The sequence below is a fragment of the Amphiura filiformis genome, chromosome 3 (genome assembly GCF_039555335.1).
Source record: "Amphiura filiformis chromosome 3, Afil_fr2py, whole genome shotgun sequence".
Classification (NCBI taxonomy): domain Eukaryota; kingdom Metazoa; phylum Echinodermata; class Ophiuroidea; order Amphilepidida; family Amphiuridae; genus Amphiura; species Amphiura filiformis.
Genome location: NC_092630.1, coordinates 11,793,929 through 11,803,085, shown reverse-complemented (window position 1 = coordinate 11,803,085; position 9,157 = coordinate 11,793,929). Strand labels below are relative to the sequence as shown.

The 9,157-nt window shown below is 36.7% G+C and overlaps 1 non-coding gene across 1 annotated transcript; it reads left to right on the top strand.

Annotated features, from left to right (window-relative positions):
* The first annotated feature begins 8,909 nt into the window (after positions 1 to 8,909).
* Positions 8,910 to 8,983, top strand: Trnat-cgu (transfer RNA threonine (anticodon CGU)). Its single transcript has one exon. It is a non-coding gene; the product is annotated as a tRNA-Thr (tRNA).
* Positions 8,984 to 9,157: the final 174 nt, after the last annotated feature.

The following is a 9,157-nucleotide window of genomic DNA, read 5'->3' as shown; positions in this document are numbered from 1 at the left end:
ATAGAGTGATTCGATGTCATATAATGTGATTTGAAATAGTAATCGTATATATTGGAAAGTTGGTAAGATATGATCATTGAGATAATAAACATTTGATGACATTTTTACGTTATGTAAACACATATATTAAATAAAGGCGTATGCTGAAAGTAGGAGAAAATCCTGTAATTTGTAAAATGTAAACGTAATTTTTGTAAATTGAAGTTTCAATGTGCACTTTAGTTGCAAAGTTGCATAAAATGCACACATGTGCCGTCAATTTTATAAAATTATAATCTCTGTAAAATGTTAACCAGAAAAGAACATGTTTGGATTTATTTAGAAGGGTAGTTTTTCGTTTAAAATGTCAGTCTATTTGTATGCATGGGTGCATGTTTTACTTCAACTCTCTAGCAGATCTTGAACTGGATTCAATACATAGCCTAGCCGGAATGAAAAAAAGTTGCAGACATTTTGCCACGATATAACTACCGCTGAGAGTTTGTCCACAGCTTCATTCTTCAAAGTTACCATCATTATGCTTCCAGGTAGTTTCATTTCGAATAAATCTTTGCGTTATTAAATTGTTTGTTTCTCCTGTCGTGTATCTCTGGTAAAACTTATTATTCTAAATAAAAGATTAAAAATAAACCGATAACATGGAAGATATTGTTAACAGACCTTATTTCATCAAAATAACAACAAAAAATAACAAGTAACACTATTTAAAAAAACGTGGGGATCGCACATCCGGGCAACTGGGCATTAATGTTGTTTATGCCCGGCTCTCCGATCTCGAACAATCACGTAGGGCTAAGTGACCGCTTATAGGTTGAATTCCCAGTCTGCCTAATCATGAAGCTCCCATGGCCAAGTGGTTAAGGCGCTGGCAGAGAGTAGTTATTCTTGAGAGGGCACTCACCTCATTTGCATGGCAAAATTACCCGTCTCCTCTGCAGCCAATTTGGTTTCGCTCCATCGAAATCAAACTGGTCACGGAGGAGACTACTTTCCTTTGTGTTTGTTCATTTGTGTATGGAGAGCCCTTCTTGGAGTCCGTTTGGACTCAGGCTACGCTCTCAGCTAGAGTCCGACGCTGCATTGTACTAGAAACACCTTCTCTGTGAACTCGCTAGAGCAAGGAAAATAAAAACTGGTTTCATTACTATCTGTTTTTGAGCTTTTTTGCAGGTCTGCGACCATGGTGTTACCACAACTGTCTTTGCGCCATTAACATGTGCTGGAGTCTAGCACAGGTCAACCAAAGTCCCGGATTTTAATAAGACAATAATGATTGACACACACACCAGGAAGTTTCTCATCCAAAAGAATGAGAAAATTTAAATTCTCACCATTTTGGCCGTTTCTCATCAAAATGTCCGTTTTCTCATCCAAAACTTCCTTTAGTGTATTAAGTTAGCTTAGGCCTATTGATCCTAAATTTGCTGGTAGGGTAAAACTCGTTTTAGGGGGTGTTTAAAAAGTTGGCCACACATGCGTATAGGCCTACATTATCATACTTGAGTGCCCCTCCCCCCTCCCCGGTGAAATTTGAGACTCATTTGGCCACCGTCCTAAGCGTCCTTGCCCACACGAGTCGCCCAGGAATAGGCCCTACCCGGCATTATTAATTATTAGTGGTTATCCCTAAATACAGTCGCGTATCGTGTTGTCAATTATCGTTACTTGTGTCCATGGATATGACCCCATGTAGGCCTATAATGCTGGTTTCATACTACCCTGCCGCTTGCCGCAGCGGCAAGCAGCAGGAAAGTATGCTGGAGGCTTTAGTAGTCTTCATAGAATTCACACAGTCTATGCCATGTCATTTACGGATACAAAGATGATAATAATGTTGAGGGCGCCCACAAAATCTTACACCGTCTTACACAATGTTCCAAGGCAAAGTTCAGTTTAATATTTACTTATCGTAAAAATACAGACGTTTTATTATGTGATGATGTTGTCTGGATGGGTGGACAGTTGTCACACTGTGGAAAAACAACAACCGGGAATCCGCATTCATTTACAAATAGCATTAAATTAGTATCACATAGTGGCCTCCGTGCCCCTCCGTGCAGTGGAAAACCTTAATTCTTTCATCAAAAAGAAATGAAAATGACAAAAAAAACCGGATCCACCTGTACGCCTATAAAATGGGCACAGAAATTTGTCTCAAATATGAATGAATTTTAAGAAACATACGGGATATGATGAACCAATGACCTGACGCCATGATAGTAGGATCTATTAGTCGTTTTATATACAATGTATATACCGTGTTGTCATAATACCAATATTTGACATAATATATAACGAGTAATATTTAGTATTGTAAATATGCAGTTCATATGCACAAACGAACACTGATCTTTATGATATTCAGGTTGTTGTACATCTCATATAACATGTCATATAGGAGGTCATATGTGTTGACCTTCTCCTATTGTATTTGTTCATCTGTCCATCAGTATTTGGGCGTAGTTCAGTGAACTCACCAGATTGCTATTCCAAGTACTTTGATAAATACAGATAATATGTATTAATGGGTCGAGGCGATTGCATTGAAAAACCATAGGGCCTGCACTTTGGCTCGACATTTGAAAGGGCGTGAATTCATTTTGGATACGCCCTATTATAATTAGGTAATACTCAACTCACACACATTCCCTATATGTATATACATGTACCACATGTAGTCAATCTGTCTGCTTTATCTGTATTGTGCCGTTCTTAAGCAAATACGGTAGTTAAACACGATTTCATCAAACATTATAACAATAGCTCTTTTACAGTGTGCAATCATCCCAGGCAATAATTGGGCAATAATAGAGGATGTGCGTGAAATTATTGATTGGCTCCATACAAAGGAATTGAACCGGTGTCCTTCACCGTAATCATGGCACAATGCAGTGCATTCAATCAAACGTTGTCGTCAACCTATTTGATCGTATTTGTGCATTTGTTATGTGTGTGAGACGAGCTGTCGCGGTAGATTGCAATAGCTTGTAATCATGCTTTTGTTGAATGAATTTGAGTACTCCGCCATATTTACGGTATGATACGTCATAATCTAGGTGATTATTTGCATTGGATGTCTTGAATACGCTGGCGAGGTTGTGTAATAATCGGATTAATGCTATAACAGTAGGTGAATACAAGATTTGAATATATATCGCGTTGCAACGCCCCATTCAGTGATCCCAGCGAAAGTGAAAAAAAAATCAAATTGTTACTTTTATAAAAAAATTAATGTGGCGAGTGACATGGTCAGTTCAATTCACGCCGAGTGTCCTTGACAGGTTTAACTCTGCTTCGGTGGTCATGAAAGAATTCAAAAGATAACCTCTGCCCCAACAATACCAAGCAATTGTCTGAAACTGCTCTTCGGATGATGTATCATAAGAACTCAGTCGTCAAATGATGATAGTCATAATAATGACCAAAAGATTATTACTGACTATATCATTGAAGACTGAGTTCCGAAGTCTTGTACAAAATCTGAATTTTGATGATTTTTACGATCGTCCGGATGAAAAAAAATCACTGAATGGGCCGTTAGTGCCCTCCTCTCCTTACACTGGCAATATGGATCAAAGAAAAATAAAGAAAAAAATAAAGAAAACAAGAAAGAAAAAAAAGACAAAGAAAAGAAACAATAAAAGAAAAACAAATATGAAAAGTTCGAACAATATTTGGTTTATAAAATTAATGTCACCGTGATGAGGCTCGAACTCACCACCTTCCGATTTAAAGTTCGAAGCGCTAGTGTGCCAAATTATGATGCCTTACCAAGTGAGCTGTGCTTCTGAGATACGAAATAAAAATAAAATAATACACTGTATACCTGCTTGTGTCGGTAATTGATTTGCTCAAATTCCATAATGGTACAGTGCAACAGAGCAAAAATGCCCAAAATTTAAAAGCTATATAATTTATGACCACTATACACTACACATAAAAATACTAATACAAGGGAATTTCAACGTAAGAATCCAAACAATTAAGTACCAACATGCACAGCTTTGTCCTTATATCACATTTGGGTTTTTAACAAAATGTTATCAAACCTCTACTGTGATTGGCAGCTGCACAAGGCATCTCTTTGATAGCTGATCATGGCCATCCATTCAGCAAGTGGCTACTAACTGACCTTGACAGGCTTGAATGAGCACTGTCATCTGCTACAAAACCATCACACTCTAGGACTACACCACATTTCGCCATACTGCATTCTAGAAACGCTTGCTGTTAGAATAAGAAAAATGTTAATGCTAAATTATTGCACATTCTAGGGAAGCGTGGTTACCGTTTTGAAATAACCGAGTGAGAGGGTTTTCAAGAAAATATTTTTCCTGTCAAAACTGAAGCATCCTCTGTATAAAAGAAAATATGAATATTAACTGCACATCATATATAACGATTCGTGATACCCAATTGTGGCACATTTGAGGTCGTTTATGAGGCAGAGAATTTTATTTCAATTTTATATACGCCAAAATATTTTTCTAATTGAGCAAGAATAAGGATAGAAAAAACGTTGAAAATTCTATGTATAAATAACATTAGACCCGGCAAAAGATTACTGTTTCGTTTTTATGGTAATCTAATCTTTTATTTCCTGAAGAAACATTTGGGGTCTAAAATTGATTTTTTATGTAATTGATAAAAACATCGAACGTGTATACAAGAAAAATGGTAGGTTCCTCTATAGTATTTTACTGACCATGGAAATGTACTGACACCGTGCGAGCACATGTCAAAATCGATATAATGTATTGTCCATATAGACGCGCATTTATCATGTTTATTATCGGATTAACAACAATTGAGCGCTATTAATACACATTAATGTTTTAGGCAAATAAAATTCCAAAATATGGTACGTTTTCTGCTTTTGCTTGTCACGTGGTAGGCCTATATTGAAGTTGCGATTATATCTTCAAATACGTTTCATAAAAGATTCCATCAAGACAAGTGGCCGAGTGGTCTAAGGCGCTAGGCTCATAGAGCATCTCCAAAGCGGCGTGGTGCGCCGTGAGTTCGAACCCCGCCTCTGCTAAACTTTAAAAGAAGTAAAATTAAAATTTAACTTTTTTTCAATTTCATATTGGGGAAATGTGACTGGGAGAATTTATGTATGGCGTGGAGTGGTGTGCTCTAGGACCTGGTCACTCCATAATGCTACAGGGAGCACAGTACTTTGACAATGGAGTGAAAGACTATTATTATTGATTAGGCGCGGATTTTAAAAGTACAGCTCCTATGCGTGTATAGCAAAAAATTGGAATAGAATGTTTAGAATCATGTAACTAAAGTACTAAATGCATTCTGCAAAATGCGCTCTGACCAATTTATAAAGGATTTCATTAGCTTTAATTTGACATATTGTTTGACATATATGGAATTATGGTAAATCATTAAATAAAATATTTATTAATTAATCAATTATGTCGATTAATTAAAAATATAATGCAAATATGCATATTTTCTCTGACAGAATTGTAGGATTTGAAAAGAGCCATCTTTCTTGTAAGTTTGATTCTTATAACATACCGGTATCGTATTGCGTCCCGTTATAGTTGCAGAAAAAAAATACGCGTGCAGGACACACATACGCACACACCCCCACACACCCAGAGGATCGTACCGTTTTACAATCGTATAACATTCATTGGCGCTAGTAGTAGTAAATTTCAATTTTCTTTGCTTTACCTCACTTGTTCTGCTCAAAATTAAAAGGGGACATATCTGACAGTAAAAGCTTACATTTTATGGAAATTATGTTTAACTATTTGCTTAAACAGCACAAAACAGATAAAGCAGACAAATTTACTATACATAGGCCTATGTATGGTATCTGTATGCCAGGGACTGTTTAAGGTGGCTGTGTACTCTCAGACATGAATGTAGTAAAAGTGCAATAACTTTGTAATTATTCGCGCAAAACATATAAAAGTATACATTTTTATGAAGGCAAGACATCAATAAATCTTAATATAAATACAGATTTGGGGTAAAAACAACAATTTTGAAGAAAATCACAAAAAAGTGAGTTTTTGGCAATATTTGTTAGGTACATCATAACAAAAAACACTCTTTCCAAAATATTTTATTTTGTTTTTAGCTCAATCTTGAGGCTCCATTCCAAAAACGGTTTTTTATTTTTTGATATTGGCCTTATTTTTGAGATATTGACCATATAAGGCATCAAAATGAACTTTTAAAATTCAAAAACGCCTATTTGCACAAAATGATGCCCAAAATCGGAAATAGACCAAAATATAAAAAAATGAGAAAACCGTTTCTTGAGTCGATCATGCTTTTTACGATGATCATATTTGCTTACCTATAGATGCTGTATTTATTGAGTTATCGTGTACCTAAATCGTCATTTTACCGATAAAATGAACATTGAAATAATGGCCGTTGAAGTTTAAAGTGGTCACATTTTGCACTTTCATCGAATCTCACAGGAGAATGCGACAGTTTTCGTTTTTGAAACTTATATTACGTGAACATCGGGTAAATCCACAGCCCCTTGAGAAGTTTGAGCGAAATCCATTCATAACTTGATATCTAAATCGGGGAAAGAACTTGAAAAAACCCACATTTTATCAGCTAAAACGGAGCCATTTGACCACTAGGTTTTTGTGAAATCAGTGCTTCCGTGGTGTTTCCATAAGATGCGCCACGCATGCAGACAAGCGTCGCGTATGCGTTGCGTATTTGTGCGTTAACAAATTGCGCGATACGCAACGCGATGAGTTGTTGCGCGCGTGTACCTTGCTGGTACAACAAAGATTTTCTTTCCTTTTCAATTTCAAACTCGAGTGGAATAGTGAAATAAAATCCTTAAAATATTGCAGTTGGAGTTTACAAATCTGGATTTTCATTCCTTGTATTTATAAAAAACATAACAAGGTACAAACATATCATAAAAACACAATTTTGAGAAAGAAACAATGGCTAGAGTACACAGCCGCGTTAAGAATATAACATTAGATTTATGATATTTACTTCGAGGACTGTTATTTATCAAAAATGTGAAAAATATCAAATTTTAATAATTTGTCATAAAATTTGTATTATATCGTGAATTTCAAACAATGAAATTGATTTGATATCAGAAAGACATTCTTCGTATTCAGAATGCAATTCGATATGTCTGATGTGCTCTCATGTCGCACAAAAAATACTATCGAAACGCTCAAAACAGATCCCTTAATTTGGTTAATTTTCTTTTCTTGTTTTCTTTATTTTATTCTTTATTTTTCTTTGATTTATATTGCCAGGGTAAGGAGAGGAGGGAACTAAAGGCCCATTCAGTGATTTTTTGACTTTTTTTCATCCCGACGATCGTAAAAATCATCAAAATTCAGATTTTGGATACTAGACTGCGGAACTCAGTCTTCAATGATAGTCAGTAATTTTTATATTTTGGACATTATTATGACTTTCATTTGAGGACTGATCCGAGGAGCAGTTTCAGACAATTGCTTGGGATTATTGGGGCAGAGGTTATCTTTTGAATTCTTTCATGACCACTGAAGCATAGTCAAACCTGTCAAGGACACTCGGCGTGAATTGAAAGACCATGTCACTCGCCACAAAAGAATGTCAAAGGTCATAAAACACCACTTTTGTGTCTTCTGCTATCTAAAGGCCTATGGCTGATTTTGTACCTTTCGTCATTGTCATAGATGTGCTAACATAATTTAGCTTTCTAGTGCAGTGGTTCAGCCGAAAGCCGCGCCGTGTGTCTAAGACAAAAAATAATGCATTTACGTGAGTCTGTAATTTATATACCGGTACTGACAGTATATAAATTAGCTACATGTATTTGAATGGGGCTTCAACTTCGTCAATACTGTTGTTTTCCTGTTTTGTTTTTTTGCCATTTGTTTTTCATTAAAAAAATTTATAAACGTAACAATTTGATTTTTTTTTTTTTTTTCGCTGGGATCACTGAATGGGACTTTTTAGCGCGGATTATTCAAAACTTGTTTTTACCTACTGCTATATAGTATTAATCCGATTATTACATAACTTTGCCAGCGTATTCAAGACATAGGTTATGTAGGGATAAACTGTACATGGGTATAGAGGCCCTGCATGCTTTTATCGATTGGCTCCAAACAAAGGATTTGAACCGGTGTCCTTCACCGTAATCACGGCGCAGTAGCCTACAGACCATTCAATCAAATGTTGTCAGTGTGCGAGACGAACGATGTATAAATCTGGAGGTCACATCATCACTTATCATGCTTATTGTAAAAAGTTTGTCCAATGCATATACTGTGTGTATTGTTCCCGGGTATTGTCAATACAGTCAAGCAAACAGGTATTATATTTTGAAAAGGCCGCTATAGTATATTCACAGGGTGTCTTGAATGGCCAATCATATGGGACATAATCAAATTGCAGTGACTGCTTCCTTTGTTACCACATGTCAGTCATCTTGTGATTATTGGACCATGTAAACCTGCAAAAAACGAGCCAAAGTGCAGGCCCTATGCTAATAAATTATTCATAACAGTTACGTAATCAATCGATAGTGCGGACACTTTTCATTTACAAACCACCAAAATTCGTAATCTTTTAGCGTTGGAAAAGAACCCACGTGAATAGAGTGTCATGGCCCTGGCGCTGGTCTCGTAAACCAGAGGTCCTGGGTTCAATTCCCGGGCGGGATCACTTTTCCTCTTTCCTCCTTTAATCATTGCTCGACGGCGAAACTGATAAAATTGCATCATAGTTTGCTTATTCCCGTCGAAAAAAGCCGCTGTTTTTCATGTTATGTCCCTCTACAGTGAGGACGGCATTATTTACGCTTGTCAAAGCCCGAGCCACATCGGGATGACTTGCACGGAGGAAGTAGGGCTAAGTGACCGCTTATAGGTTGAATTCCCAGTCTGCCTAATCATGAAGCTCCCGTGGCCAAGTGGTTAAGGCGCTGGTCTCGTAAACCAGAGGTCCTGGGTTCAATTCCCGGGCGGGATCACTTTTCCTCTTTCCTCCTTTAATCATTGCTCGACGGCGAAACTGATAAAATTGCATCATAATCACGTATGTTTTTAGATACTGAGCATGTATGAATAGCTGATGAAAAACTAATTTGGAGAACTTTGATAGGTGGCGCTGTGCCTTACATCGGCGACAAGGCTTAATAAAAGAG